This window comes from Cryptomeria japonica, chromosome 2 (assembly GCF_030272615.1).
Source record: "Cryptomeria japonica chromosome 2, Sugi_1.0, whole genome shotgun sequence".
Classification (NCBI taxonomy): Eukaryota; Viridiplantae; Streptophyta; class Pinopsida; order Cupressales; family Cupressaceae; genus Cryptomeria; species Cryptomeria japonica.
Genome location: NC_081406.1, coordinates 209,920,644 through 209,937,604, shown reverse-complemented (window position 1 = coordinate 209,937,604; position 16,961 = coordinate 209,920,644).

Sequence of the window (16,961 nt, the reverse complement as noted above, 5' to 3'; positions counted from 1 at the left end):
TTATCCGAGTTGTTGTGGAGGAATCCATGTTTCTTTTTTATTTTCTTCAATCATGTTCTATGTATTTTGGTGGTCTGCATTGATCATGGTGCGCATTGTTGAAGATTTTATTGGTCTAGTGGTATTCTTCATGTTATACGACTTTTTGGCCGACCCGATAGTTATTGTGTATTATGGATGATCTTGGCGAGATATTTGGTGGTGTTGCATATTCAAGAATTTTATTTGGGTCCATTCTATGTCCTTTCCAACATTGTATTGGTCCATATATGAATTTATGTATCGCGTGATGTAATTTTTTATTTAGGTCTTATGTGTTGAGCCGACCTTGAGAGTAAGGTTGATGATTTGTATAAATAAGTATTGTAATCAAGTAAGATGTATTTCTATGGTTGTGTCTACATTCTTTGAGAGTTTTGTACGTGTGAACAAGAGAATTGATCTTTCAGAAGTGTTGTAGGGCAGACAATGTGCTTAACTAAAACTGTGATCAGGCATTTGGAGATGCTATTATTTCAGTTCATGTAATCAAAATTATTGTCTGATCTTTGTAAGGGAGTGAGCCTTCCCAAGGTTGTAGCCCTTTGTTGTTTTTGAGAAGTGATCTCTTGGTAGTGTGTCTGAATGCAGGTGCATTCCCATTATAATATTTACACATACTACTGCAAAGTATCATCATATTGTGGGTAGGTTCCCACCATGATTTTTCCCTTAGCCGGGTTGTCCACATCAAAAATTTGTGTGTTATGTGTGTTGTTGATGTGGTGTTTATATTTTCTATTGTTGCTCTTGATCAGATTTGAAGTTGAGATTAATTTGTTTAAGTTTGGTGAAAACTGATTCACCCCCCCCCCCCCTCTCAGTTTTCCTGCATTATTTTTGCAAACACTAAATGTGGTCTGAAATTATTTAGAACTTTGACTAAAGCATATGTCTTCTTCTCATTGATGTCTTAATTTAACTTGGTTGTCTGAAGTGACTTACTAAGAAGGCTATTGGCTACTCATGTCACTCATCATTCTTTTGTAACATAGCAACAACAATAGTATGAAAAGGTGCAAAGGAAATTTTTTGGAATGGCTTACTAAAATCTAGTGATTTCAAGATTGGAGCCTCCTTGATCGCCCTTTTAATGGCTACAAATACATCTATTGCTTTTGAAGTCCAATCAATTTTTGCTCCTTTCTTTAACATTTTGGATATTGGTTTAGCAATCTCTTCAAAATTTGAAATGAACCTCCTAACAAAATTGATTTACTCAAAGAATGACTGAATAGATTTTACTATTTTTGGGATAGGAATCTTATCAATAGCTACTAATCGGTCATGATATATCCTTAATCCTTCCTTGGATACTATGTGTCCCAAGATCTTTCCCTCCATGATTGCAAATTGAAACTTTTTAGGATTTAGAGATATTCCATATTCTAGTGCTTTGAGGAATATCTTCTCCAGGTGCAAGCAGTGCTCTTCCTCATTTTTTCAATATGTTGTTAGATCATCTTGGTAAAACACCATGATAGTATTAATCAAGTCTACAAATGCCACATCCATGGCCTGTTGAAAAGTTGCACTTGCATTTTTCAATCCAAATGGCATCCTAACATAAACATATGTGCCCCACAGAGTTGTGAAGGTAGTTTTATATTGTTTTGATTCCTTGACTTTGGCTTGATTATAACCTAAAAATCCATCCATTATGGATAATAACTCATAGCCTATAATCCTCTATAGTAGTGCATTCATATTGGGCAATGGGTAGTTGTCTTTAAGGGATGAAATATTTAAACTCTTGAAATCCACACAAAGCTTTATATCTCCATTTTTCTTTCTTACCAGTACCAGGTTTGAGACCCAAGTAGAGTGTCTAATTGGTTTGATTATTCCACTGTCTCTTAAATTCATGAGTTTCTCCTACATCTTGGGTGCCAAATTTGGGTTTATGGGCCTTTGCTTCTGTCTAAAAGGTTTGGGATCAGGCTTTAGTGGGATCTCATGTTGGAAAAGGTCCTCCCTATAGGCCTTCAAATATTCATAGGACCATGAAAACACATGCCTATATTTTCTTAACAAATCTATCATCATATCTCTGAGATTGAGAGTTATCTTTTTCCCAATGTACACCTTCTTTGGGGAATGCTCTGTTCCCAAATTTACTTCTTCCCGATTATCATCCTCAACTATCATAGTTTTTACCAAGACATCATTTCCATCAAAAACTCTTTCCAAAGCAACCAGTCCTCTTGGGATTTTATTTGTTTTTAGCTACACCACTTCTTTCCCAAATACCATATCCTTTCCATCAATGTTCTCAACAAAAGCATTTAAGTCTATCTCATGGGCTTCATATTTATCAATGCATTGTAACAATTTTACTAGATCATTATCATCTTCAAACACTTGCCAGCTACAAATATTATCTGGGATGGATGGCCTAGTTTTGATTTGAATTTCTAATATGTTGGCTATAGTAAGGTCATCCTATCTTAATGCTCTATTTGCAAGAAAATCCGCTGTCATATTTTTTAGATCTTTCCACCTAGCTGACATAGAAAACATCAAGCATCTCAATACAGTCCCAAACTACTTCCTATATTGTTTAAGTCTATTATTCTTTGACAAATATTTAGACCTTATTTGTGAGATAAGACAAATATTTAAACCTTATTTGTGAGACAACCAACTCTGAATCCCCAAAGACACTTAAGAGCTTTATTCCATGTTTGATAGCCAAATTCAATCCAATCAGAAGGGTGTCTTTTCTGCAACATTATTGGTGCATTCAAAAGACATTAGAAAAGAATGCTTGAATGTTTTTCCTTCAAGGGAACAAAAATTACTCCTACCCATTTCCTTCCTTACTACATGCTCCATCGAAAAAAAATTTCCACACATCATTAGGATGTTTTTGGTTGTGAGCTATAATTGGATCGCTATTTTGCAATTCAAGCTATGTGATTCACAAAGTGAATCTCCCCATCTCTATGTCACAAGAATTCACCATTGGATTGACCCGAGTGTTCTCGATAATGTAAGATGACCTAGGCTCCCTTTCGATTTTTACCTCCTTCCCATTTACTAGCACTGTAGAATACGATAAATCTAACTGAATGCTTCCTCCTACCAGTCCAGTCATTGCTTTGAGAGTAGCATTCCATAGCTAGGGGACATATCTATGACTATAATATCTATCTTATAAGTGGCTTCTGGACATGAGGATATTTTTATTTCTACAGGTTTTATGATGCCTACAATAGGGATAGACCAGTTGTCCATAGCATAACGTGCCATAGTCATCATCAACCTCCAACCCAAGTTCTATCATAACTCTTACAGGAATCACATTTATCGTTGCTCCAGAATCAATCATACAGTTTTTCATCAATTTTTTATTTATCAGCAATGTCAAAGAGAATGGATCAACCTGGGATGGATTTTAAAGAAGATTAGTTCCTAGGTATATTTCAGGAACCTTCTTATCATATCCCCATGAATTTGCTGATTTGTTATTCTTGGCTAGTTTGGTTTCATTCAACCCATAGGGAACTTGTACAATCAAATCTAAGGTGTTGCCTTTGTATTTTTGGATCCTCATCATTTCGAGCAGGGGCACTAATATCTTCATTTGGGATAGTTCATTTGTAATATCAAATGAAGTTGTGAGTGATGCTATTGATTTTGTAATTTCTTCCAGTTGAGTGTCTTTCTTTTGAGACTCTTGAGTTCTAGATGTGTCATGATTTGGTTTAGTTATTATTACCTTTGGTGCCCCTTTGTTCTTTATCTCCTTTCTGTCAGGGCCTGTTGGACCATTCTCTTTTATAGAAAAGGCTAGTTGGTTTCCCGTGCTCTTAATTTACCACTTTGTTTCTCAAGTTGTAATTACTTTTTGCTTGTTCTACAACTATAATAGTAAGGGCCTTGATGTCTTCTTTAGAAGGTCTCCTTAATGATATCACATCATTCCTTCCCCAGGTTTTTCTATCAGTGTTATCATCACTATTTGAAAATATCTCTTTTTGATGTTGTTGTTTGTTTTGTCTTTGGTAGGAAACGTAATATTGATATCCATTGTATTAGATGATTCACATTCTCCTACTATAGACAACATATTTATGGTTCAACTATCATCATACTCTTCATTTTCATGGTATTCTTCTCCATCATCCTATAGGTTTTGAGCCAATATACATTGCAGTGGGGACTGTGGTAGGTTGAAAGCCATACACCATGAGTTTATTCCACAAATGATTATTTTTCTTCTTCAATGGATCAGGGGTCTCTTTGTTTTCATCAATGGGTCTACCATCTTTCTAGTTGGTCTTGTATGCCATATCATGTAGTCTTGGTCTGTCATTCCTCTGAAACTGGGGTCTACCATTTCTTGTCACTTTATGAGTAAGGTCCTTCAAAGAATTTACATATCTTTACCAGAGCTTCCATTACCAGATCCACTTACAGGCTCATCATCATGATCATTGTCAGTAATACCAAAATCATCATCACCAACATAATAACATGATTTATCCTTATTCCTTCTAAATCTAGGTTTTCTCTAATATTCTGGATTAGGCTTATAATTCCTCATAAATCTTTCATGATTCCTAGTAGCCCTTTCAGGACATAGAAGCAAAGTGACCAATCTTATTGCATGGAAAAAATTTAAAAGGTACTTTTCCTTCATACTTACTTCCAACCGGTCCTTTAGGGATTCTTCTAGCAATCAGGGTTTCTAACTCTTCAAGTTCTCTGTCTTCTCTCTAAATGTCTTCCAAATCTTTAGCATATAACTCCTTCCAATCTATCTTTTGCTTACCAGAGGCAGATGCTTTAAATGTGATCTTTGTTTTAGTAGCACTCTATTCTCCAAGTTCCTGAAGCTCAAAAGAAGTCAATTTACCAAGTAATGTATCTCTGGTAACAGGGGTACTTTACATTGTCCGAAGTTCATTAATTGCAATAGCCTTCATCTTGTAAGCCAGAGGTAGAACTCTCAAAATCCTTGACACAACCTCATCCTCACTAACTGATCCGCCGCAACATTTGATTCCCATGACAATATCATTCACTCTATCCATGAAAGAACTTATCTTCTCATCTTCTTACATCTTCAAAGTTTCATATTTCACCCAGAAACCTTCAAGTTTTGTAATTTTTATTGCTTGGTCGCCTTCATAAAGAGTTTCAATCTTTAGCTAGATCTGCTTTGTTTTCTCCAACACTATGACATTTAATAACTTCTCATCAGATAGGGAACTTAGAGATGCTTCTTTTTCTCTGACATCATTTTCATCTCTCTTCTGTTCATCGCTAGGTGTCAGTGTTCCAGAATTGGGATCATGAGGTATATACCCTTTCTCCACTATCTCTAAAACTTTAGCTCCAAGACATCTCAGATGAATCTTCATTCCCTCCTTCCATATTTTGTAATTTGTGCCATTAAAATATAGGGCTCTCCTTCCGGTAGGGATTGAATGTAGAACTAGATGCAGATGCCATCAGATCTCCTCAAGTGGTTAATCTTCTATAGAAAGGACCAGGCTTTGATACCAATTGTTAGACAATTCTAATATCAGGATAAAACTGAGAGGGGGGGGGTGAATTAGTTTTATACCAATATTAGCAATTAATGTAGATTATAAAATTTATACTAGAGCACAAAGAAATCAACATAGTGAAAGATAAAGAATGAAACAACAATACACACAACACCAAAAATTTTGATGTAGAAAACCTGATAAAGAGAAAAACCACGATGGGAAACCCTACCCACAATTGGATAATACTATTGCAACATTATGTGAAATAATTACAATCGAGATTGCACTTGCAATCAGGCCAACAACCTAGAGCTCACTTCTCATCATAAAAGAGAAGTCTCACTAACTTACAAAAGCATTGGATTACAATTCGGAAAGTAACATCTCCCAATGCTTGATACAGTTCTAGTTAAGGACAAATGCCTGCCCTTCAACACCAAAAATCTTTGACTGAATGATATATCATTATTCACACATAAACCTTTCTCTAATAATGTAAACATAGCCATCAATCCAATCCCATATATTCATTACATGAATAGGTCACCTATAAATAAATATCATCAACCTTATGATAAGGTTGGCTAAACCCTAAACCCATAAACCCATAATTATAAAAATTACATCACACAATATCAGTGGACCAATATTATAACTATATATTACATAACATGGACCTAAATCAAATACCCAAACAATCACATATGCCAAAAATCACGCTAAGACTAATCACCAACATGTTTCACCAACCGGTAAAAACACTTAGTGCAATAACATAGAATATCCAACTGGATCCAAATAGGACCACCATATCATCACACCAACCGATGTGAAGCCACCAAACAATAAGAACATGATCAGGAAGCACCTTTAGGACATTAAAAATCATTTCCATAAGCCGAACCAAAATCACTAAACCATATCATCAATTATCACTAATGAGTAAGGCTAGCTGATACTGAGAAATACCAACTCGGAACATAAGGGATAACTTCCGAAGCACTTAATCATGAACCAACTGATATGATAATATATAGCCATCTTGAATAACCATCCAAAACCAAAAATAGGGATTTGATCATACCAGATTAGAATCACAGCCAAAACCAAGACAAACACCAAGTCTAACCTGGATAGGTCCAACCGGGATACAGTGTTGATATTAATGACAACACTTAACCAAATCTAGCATATTGCCAACAGGTTTGAGGCCGAATTTGGAGTAGAACTATCCTTGAAGGATTATGTATACTTGTGGATGAGATATTCTAAGAGATGTGACCATCACAATAATGACATTAGGTGGAATATCAGGAAGTTGAACCTATCTTCTTTATATGGGTCTAAGGAAACATCAACACAAGCATGGGTACAAAAAGAAGATACTTATAGCTCAACCCGATGCTTGAAGATGAGGTAAATTTTTTTACAATGGTCCACTTGGAGGGAGTCATTCATGAATGGTGGCACCATAGAATACTCTTGTCCATGATTGCGTCACTTCATATGCCGATTTCATGGAGACAATCATAGACCACTTTGACAGGAAGGATCTAGAGCTCAACTTCAAGGAGTTGTCACAACTAAAGCAAACTGGATTGGTGGATAGTTACATCATAAAATTTTAGAGCATATCAATGTTGGTTATAGACATCTCCAAGAGGAGATTGGTCGTGTTGTTCATGGATGGATTGATGGAACCCCTAAAGGGTTGGGTCAAAGGGTTCAACCCCAACATGATCATAGAAGCAATTAAGAAGGCACATGACATGGATACATCATCCTCTTCCAAGTATTACACATAGGCCAAAGAGCCCCTTGTACTGAAGGTGGAGGATAGTAAACCGTACCCAAATAATCCATCATTAGAGGAGGCCACAAAGAAAGATCTCAAGACAAAAAAGCTTTATTTCACATGCAAGGAGTCGTGGGAACTAGGTCATCAATGCTTTGGTAATGGAAAGACCCACTACATTGTGGTGATGTCTGACACTGAGGAAGAGAATGAAGAATCTGAGTGGCAGGAAAAAGAGGAGGCTAAAGAATAAACAAATTGGGTGGAGAGGATCGCCACACTAGTACGAAGGGGAGGTGCCATTTCCACTCTAGCCAACACTCTAAGGTGCAGTGTGTTTCAAGTTCGTGGTGCACTCTAGGGGCAATGAGCTACAATCATGTTGGATGGTGGGGCCACTCTCAACTCTATCAACTCATCACTCATCACCAAGAGGGGTTTTCATATGTGAGCATGAGGCATTTGACGTGAAGGTGGTGGGAGTAAATCTACTGTCATGTACTCATCTGGTTCCACAACTTAGCATCACCATGGGGAACTACATAGTGACATATGATTTCTTCATGGTTGATTTGAATGATACAGATGTCATCTTGGGAATTCAATGGATGGAGACCCTCAACTAGTACACACAAAGTTTCAAGAGGATAAAATTCTCATCTGAAGTGGATGGAAAAAAAGTGGTACTGAGAGGAATGTCAAATGATGGCCCAAGGGAGATTTTGGAAAAGAAAATAGAAGTGTTTTTCAGACATAATGACATCATCTGGGTGACACAATGTTTGGTCTCAACCAAACCTTTGAATGGGAAACAAGCTTACTACCATGATGATGAGCTTTATGCAGTGTTGGGAAAACACAATTTGGTCTTCATAAATATTCCACCTAGTATACCTCCACATAGAGGTATTGACATATCATCGATGTCAGAGAGAGGAAGTTGAGGTCACACACCATCAGGGAGTACCTAGTTCACTGGAAGAATCTATCGATTAAAGATACCACGTGGGAGAGTGAAAATTTTTTGGACCATCCGAGTTTGCAATTTCTTGAGGGAAAAAAATTCTTAGGGAGGGAGGACTATAATGTTCCCAAAATATTTAAATGACTCAATTAAATAATATCTTACAGACCCTTTAATTAATTAATATAATATAATAAATAACTCTTGTCGGTCGGCTTGTAACCCTTCGAGAAAATTCCTGAAGCTCTTTATAAGGTCTTGGTGGGCTTGTAGGAAAATAGGGTGGATGTTTTTGTTCTCTTGTGTATTTGCAATTTCCATTGGAATTGAGTGTTCTGGTTGCCATTTCAAAGGTGCAGGATCCTCCCTATTTTGGCACTCACAGTTTTGGTGGGAGTCACTCACCCTATTCTGCCTGTTTATCCAGATTCGTGAAACATTATATCAAGGAAAAATTTCAATAATCATCTTTGAATAATTTTATTTTGTCTAAATATAAAAATATTTTATTGGTGTCTAATACTATTTTGTATCTGTGATATTAATAATTGGGTGTCTTCTCTATTGCATAATTTGAGTAGTAATATTTAATGGTTGGAAAATTGCACAAGGCTCAAGAAATATATATTTTATTGAAGGTTTAGTTCCATCGAGAGTGTAATCCTACCAAGAGTGAAAAACTATCGAAGGTGTAATCCTACTGATAGTGAAAACCCGCTGAAGGTGTAGTTCCACCGAGAGTGAAAACTCATCGAAGGTGTAGTTGTTGGACATTGTTGCTGCTAGAATATGTTGTTGTCATTGATGTCAACATATTCCTGCTCTAGTGATTGTAGATTGGTTTACTGGCACCATCGTTTGGTGTGTGGAGCATTTATAGTATCATCATATTCTTCTATATTGGCTTTGGTGATCCAGAAAGCTTAATTGATCATATCATATGATCTAGTTTTGCAGTTTGTTTATTTGATCAATGCTTTATAGAGTTCAATATTTCCTTTGGTATATTTCAGCTTCATCAGATCTTGAGATGAGATTTTGAGATATTGTTTGGGATGATCTTGTGTGTCTTCATTTCAGATGATTCATGTTTTGGTGCTCTACAAGTTATCTTTTCTTCGTAACAGATGTTGTTGTTTGTTTGTTCTTGAGTTTCAAATGTTGATCGATGAAGATTTGATAAGTGGTGTTGGTGTAGCCATTGTTGATGATTCTAATGTGCTTGTTGATTTTTCCTAAGTATTTCCTATTTGTTTTGATGATCCGCATTGATCATTGTGTGAGTTCTTGGTGATTTTGCTGATCTGGTGATGTTTTTCATGTTATACGATTTTCCTGGTGATGTAGTGTGTTGCAGTTGATATTGGCGTGATTACCAATGGTGATGGAAATTTGGGAATTTGGTTTAGGTCCATGTTATGTCATGTATATCATTATATTGGTCTAGTGGTTGATCTTTATATCATGTAATATAATTATGTAATTGTGACTTGAGGGTTTAGCGACCTTGTTGTCAAGGTTGATGAATTGTATAAATAGGTGGTCTTGTCATGTAATTTAGATATAGGGGTTGTGTCTAAATTGTCAAAGAGTGGTATATATGCAAATGAGTGATTCATCCTTTGGCATTGTGATTGAGCAGAGATTTGTGTTGAAGAGCAGACAATTGCGCTTAACCGAAACTATCATCGGGCATTTGGAGATGTTATTCTTTCACTTCATTCCTTCCAAACTGTAGTCCAAATCTTGTTGTAAGTCAGTGAGACTTTCCTGAGGGTCGTAGCCTTCTGGGTCATTATCTTTTGAGCAGTGAGCTCTAGGAAGTGTGTGTGAATGCATGTGCATTCCCCATTGTAATATTTTCATATACTATTGCAGAGTATCATCTTATTGTGGGTAAGTTCCCGCCATGGTTTTTCTCTTAACTGGGTTTTCCACGTCAAAATCTTGGTGTTGTGTGTCGTGTTATCAACTTTCTTATCTTTGTTAGAGTTGTAGTTTATCAGATATGTTTTTGTGGTTAAGTTTATAGGTCTAGTGAAAATAGATTCACCCCACCTCTAAGTTTTCCTTCATTATTGTTGCCAACAGTAGTTCTATGGAAGGTGGAATCCTGGTAACAGTAAAAACCCATCGAAGGTGAAAACCTGTCAAAGGCATAGTTTCATCGAGAGTGCAATCCTTATGAGAGTGAAAAACCCATTGAAGGGTACTGAGGAGTGTCATAGGGGGAAATTCTACATAAGGGAGATGTAGGGAGTAGAAGGGTGTTGAAGGGGTACTTTGTTGAAGGGATACTCTACCAAAGGGATACGAAGGGGATTTCTATCAAGATTTATTTTTTCGTATGAGTATTTAAGGCAAGTCTATATGGTCATAGTGTGGTGGTCGAATCTTTGTTGGTACATTATATTGAAGCACCATCAAAATTAATCTTTCAAAAATTATTTTGGGAGATATTCCATCTGATATCCTTTCTGCTTACAGGCTTATGTTAATTAAACATCAAACTTTCTTTAAAAGGGAGTTTTAGAGATTTCCATTTATTCAAGATATCACTATCCCATGAAGTGAATAATGAATCTATCTTCTTGTATTTTGTTGTGTATGCCTTGCTTGATTCAGAAACCAAATTCTCGATATTGTTTAAGATAGTCTTTAGATCATTTTTTAGTTTCTAAAGATGTATTTGTTTCTTTCTCATCACATGTTCCAATCTAGGATGACTGGAGCAATATCCCAAATGCTTGCAAGAAAAGGAATCAACAAAGAGTCTTGGCCAAGATTCAAAAACCAATTTTGAATCCGAATGGAGAGGGACAATCCAATTTAACTTATGATGAAGGTATTTTTGGCACTATTGAGTAAGCATACAATTCAAAAGAAAATGATATTTTATTTCATGGATCTCATTACATAGGACATAGTTGAAAGGTTGAGCTATGCCAAGGGGATATAATTTCTCACTAGTCAGGATTACACCTCTCAATGCAATCCATGTGATGGATCCCGACTTTTGAAGGTTAGTCCCAATCCAACAAAAGGAATTTCTTCACAAGGGGTGATTGTTTTCTCTCTGATTAAGTGTTTTGTACCCTTGCTTCACTTTGTAATTCCTAGAATTATAAGGCAATTAGATGAATTTATCCTTCTAATTTTTAAAGTAGATTGCCCTCTTCTTAAGCTCTTGTGATAGGAATTGTTTGTTGATAAATGGGAGCAAGTACCGTAGATAAATCTCTCCATTTTATGATGCATACTCCATCTATAAGTGATGTTTGAAAATATTCATATAATTTGCAACCCCAAGTGGATTTTATTTTCCTTTTGATGTCCTCCAACCTTGGAATCCAATCCAAAAGAGGGAATCCATTCCATGAGTCTTCCCAGAAACAAGTTGTTTTTCCATCATACATTTATCAAATTAAGGGAGGAACAAATCCCTACACTTAAGTAGGAAATTCCACATCTGAGACCTCAAAGGATGGTTAAGAATTGTAAATATTATTTCTGACTCATAAGAGTCCAAATATTTAGCTCTGATAATGGAATCCCAAAAAGAACTATTATTGGAGTATAGTTTCCACACAAGTTTAGCACGCAATACTTGGTTTTTGAAATATAGGTTATGAATTCCCACTCCACCATACATTTTAGAAGAACCAACTGTTGGAATCAACGAACACTGAGAGAGGGGGTGAATCAGTGTTTTGCAAATTTTGAATTTGTTAATTTGATTTTTTAACCACCAGATGAACAAAAAAGAAAGCAAAGTATAGAAACATAAAACAAGTAACCAGGCAACCATAACACCAAGATTTTTATGTGGAAACCCAAATGAGAAAAACCACGATGGGATTTGAACCCACAATATTATTCCACTATGGCTAGTAGAAAAACAATATTACATAAGGGGAATGCACTTGCATTCAAGCACACTGCCCAGAGATCACTGCTCAAGTTACAAAAATAAGGTTACAACCCCGTAGGAAGGATCACTGCCTTGCAAGAGATTAAAAACTAATTACAATAAGTAGTGAACTAGAAGATAGCATATGACTATGCCAAATATTAGTTCTGGTTAGGCACAAAATGACCTACTACACTATTCTGATAAACTGCTCTGTTTTGTTTTGTTCTTCTCTACCAAATCAACAAAATTCAACATGCACACATGAAATTGTTCTCAATCACTCCAAAAAAACCACAAATATTATATTCGACACCTAATCCATTAACCCAAATGGTCTTGTATATCCAGACACTCAAACTTAATCTCTCACAAGTAGGCTTCACCAAATATTAAAAAATGAAACATATAGTTTCAATTCGGCTTAGATCTATTGCCAAACCATATACCAGACCCAAAATACATTATCATAAACTTCCTATAGATCTCATATATCACTCCAAACACATTTCCAATCACCAGATTTAACATAAAGAATCTAATCACACGTTACACCATCAAAAATTAAAAGTACTATGTTTTACTGTTTCATTGGATATTGGACTTTCAAATAGGTGAAGGAATCAATAATGGAGGATGGATTGACATGATAATGTACTTCATATACCTAACCAATTAATCACCAATCACCAAAATCAATATTTCTTCACCGAAAATCATAACTTTATACTGAGCTGTGCTGACAGTCTTAGTCCATAGATACTATATTCAAGTCATTTGATTGACCAAAAAATCCTACTAGATCAATTCAGTAGATTGAGTTTCCATCAATGACAACTCCTAAAAATATACAAGCATTAGGAACCATCAATATTCACTGGAGCATCACTGGAATACCAAATGCCAACAATCTCCCCCTTTGGCATTGATGGCAAACACAGATGAAAAATGATAAGTATCCAAAATCTGCAAAACACCAAAAGTATGAATTATGTACACTCAATCTGATTGACTCCCCCTAAACTACTTTCTCCATTTTTAACTTCTTTCTCTCCCCCCCTTTGACATCAATGGCAAAGGGTGGGAATCCACCAAAGCTTATATACAAAAGAATGAATGAATGAATGCACTTGATTACATGAACTAAAAGATGTCAGAGTAAGTTACCTTTAAGGATTTAAGATACACATTCCATTCTCTCAGGAAAAAATCAAAGACATTTATTAGGGTATTGTACATAAATACATGAATCTCAACACTCAGAAGATTGGATGGCATTGGTTTACCTAAGGCACTTATTGCATCCTGTTGTGCTCCAAGCAAGGTACCGATCCAAGGAATTATCAAACTCCTCAGTTCCCCTGCCCTAATCAACATTCTCTCCTTGTCATGATTCAAGTCTTTTATTTTACCAGAATAATCTAAAATTTGTGCTTCAAGGGAACTCAGGAAGACGGATTGGGGTGCAAAATAATGTTTGATATCGACTAACTTGCCCTCAAGATCTCTTATTTGTCTATCAATGTTTGTAGTAAACTTGGGAAAAAATAGACATGATTTGAAAATTTTCCCTCCTTCATCTAATGCCTCTTCTACACTCTTCATTACAGACTTCAAGCTCGCTTTATCTCTCTCTACTTCTTTCAACTTTTCCTGCAATCTCATATCATTAAACCTTTTCTGTACAGATTCATCTCCAACCTTTTCTAATGATACAAAATTGGACTTAATAGTATTGTTCTTAATATTTCCAGAGGGAGAAGAACCATAATCCTAACAGAAACTAGGTAAAAGATTTTTTCAAAACCTCAGTTGCAAGGGAGATGACCTCTTTATCTTCAGACTGAGATTTCAACAAATCTTCACTTTCCTTAATTTGAGATTGAGTTACAAGTTTCAAATCTTGAAGAGGGGAAAGAGTGCTTAAATCAACCAAACCATGAGAAAATTCATCCTCTACATCAATCTGCTTACCTTTGTCGGTGACATTTATCGCAGTCATGGTTACCAAAGGTTTCTCTGTAAGTTCATCACTCTTCTCCTTCTCAACCTCTGCATTCATACTCTTCTCAACTTTCTCTATCTAGTTCGCTATAATTTTTGCAATTACTTCTATCTTAGGAGGGTCTTGAGTAGCTTCACTGGAGACATCTACAACTGGATTCTCAGAGGGTGCATCTTGTGTTGCTTCAACAGATGGCTAATCCTCCTGACCACCGGAGACTTTTACATGTACTTCCAGAATGGAAGTGTCTTCAAGATTCTATACTTCCAAGTGGGAGGCATCCTGAGGTTGATTTACCTCATATCTCAGTTTTAGAAAGAAGTCTTTCATTATTTGTTTTGTTTCTTTTGTAACTTCATTGATTTCTCCAAGAAAATTCCTATTAACTCTTCTCTTGCTCTTGAATTTCTCTTTTTCCAATTTCAATAATCTCCCAATTTCATCCCTAGAGATGGGTGAATAAGTATTCACCAAAACATACTCCTACATTTCTTCACCTTTCCAATAGGTAGTATTTCTCCATATATCTAGAATATCGTACAGTTCCTTGGGTAATTCGGATGATAACTCAATTAGAGCTCTACTGAAGTTAATCATATATAGTACAATTGTTTCCTCAATTTCTCTCCTCTCCTTATCATTCGTATTCTCATAATATACACCAAGATTTTTCAAATTTCCATCTTTAATGATTTCATTCTTTATGTCTTCTAAGGATTTAGGAAGAATAATCTCAATCTTACCAAACTCCAAGGATTCAAATTTCTACTTCTTGGTCCCTTTATATTTTCTAGAGGTCCCGCCTTGAATTTTTGTCTTCTTAGAGGTTGGAGCATCACCGGATGACTTTCTAACTACTCGAACATAAGTAGCAGTCTTGTTAACCTTCTGGACTTCTTCATCTGACTATGTCTCCTCCTCTGCTGCAAAATACTGCCTTAAAGACTTTTCCTTTTTTCCTTTTCTCAACTTCACTGGTTGATATTGTAGGCTTGGGCTTGGGTGGAGGTACTGGTTTATTCACTCTGGAGAAAGGTGTAGACTTACTAGGATTTGCCTTGTGCTATGTAGAAGGGTTTGCCAGTTTGGGATGTGGTTTGATTACATCCTCCTCCCTTAGAATATTTTGAGCTCTTTCCCTGTATACAACTTCCTTTGCCAATCCCATCTGGTCTGCAACAACCTCTAATTCCTTTCTGATCTTTCTCTTTCTTCTGGCATCAGTGAACTATTTATGCAAACTTAAGCCTTTTTCCTTGAAAGTACCAAACCTTTCTTCTTTTGGATCTATCAGTTAGATCAATAGGTGTTGAGCATACACTTCAAGCATGATAGCATCAGCTTCATATCCCATGGGCATGATCCAAACTATCCTAGGCCCAACTGCTTCCATCTCACATCGATCTTTATCAACCATGAACAAATAGTTTTCTCATACTTTTCTACAATATCCTTAGGGTTTCTTTCTCTACTCTTCATGGAGGCTTGAAAGGTTTTGAAATATCCCCACAATGTGGATATACTCATGGTAGCATCTCCTATGCCCCACAATTCCTCCTTGGTTTGCATTGCCACCAGTCTATCATAGGCCCATTGGACTTTCCCTTTTATATTGGGTATCTCATTCAAGAAATATAAGGCCAAAAAAATAAGAAGACACCCATAATTAAAAGTGTGCTTCTTTTCTTGCTTAATTTTCTCATCAGTTCATTCAGAAGGACTGTGCACAAATCATTCCTCTTATCATCCTTGAGCATCAGATATGCTGAATAAATTGCAATTCTAGAGATGGAGCTTTATTTTCTTGATTGATAGAATTTGTAACCAACCACCATCGATGAAAACCTCACATCACACTCCAAGTTGTCACTGATAGTCATTGCTTTGTTATCAAACTTAGAATTGGTAGTGGCTATCACAATGTTATTTGATACCTTTCTCAGGTAAGGTACTTCACCGATTTCACTTAGGCATGCCACAACTTGAATTTCCTTCTTAGTGATCTTATGAGGCCTATCAAGCCATATGAACTCATCATGGACTCGAGTGAGGATATATCGGATCCATTTTGCTTCATCAAACAATGGGAAATGGATGAGCTACGACAAACCCTTGTCTTGAGGATTATATTCTGGTTTGAGGTTACCCAAGTTGTCTGCCAAATGTTTGTTGTATAAGGACAACACATCAACACTACCAAGATCCTCAAGATCACAATGGATGTATTCCCTGATATCCTCGTTATGAAGAACGTCATAGGGTACCAAAGAAAATGCTCCTTCCAGATCATCTTTGATAGATTTGAAAGGGTGTTTCTTGAAAACAGGTCTAGCTCTATCCTTAATCTCAACAACCAAAAGGGTCAAAATTCTAGATGTCGATGCCATTTTAAATCTAGGGTTTTAAAAATAAATAGCTTCATGAAACAAATAAATACCTTTTGATTCAACTAGGCACAAGAAATCACTGCAAACTTGATTTAGATCACCAAATATCTTCTCTTGATCTCATTGTGAAAAATAAACCTTTGAAATTCCCTTTTTAACCTCTAAAAACCTAATTTTGCATTGTAATAAATGCTTCAACTGGTTACCTTATTTTTCATGAAATTGTTTATCAGAGCCTCAAATCTCCATCTGATCTTCCTGATAACATTTGCACACATGATTTAAGCCTTTGGTAAATTGCCAAAATTAGTTACAAATCACCAAAGAGGGGGTTCTATGAATCTGCATGTAAAGTTCCTC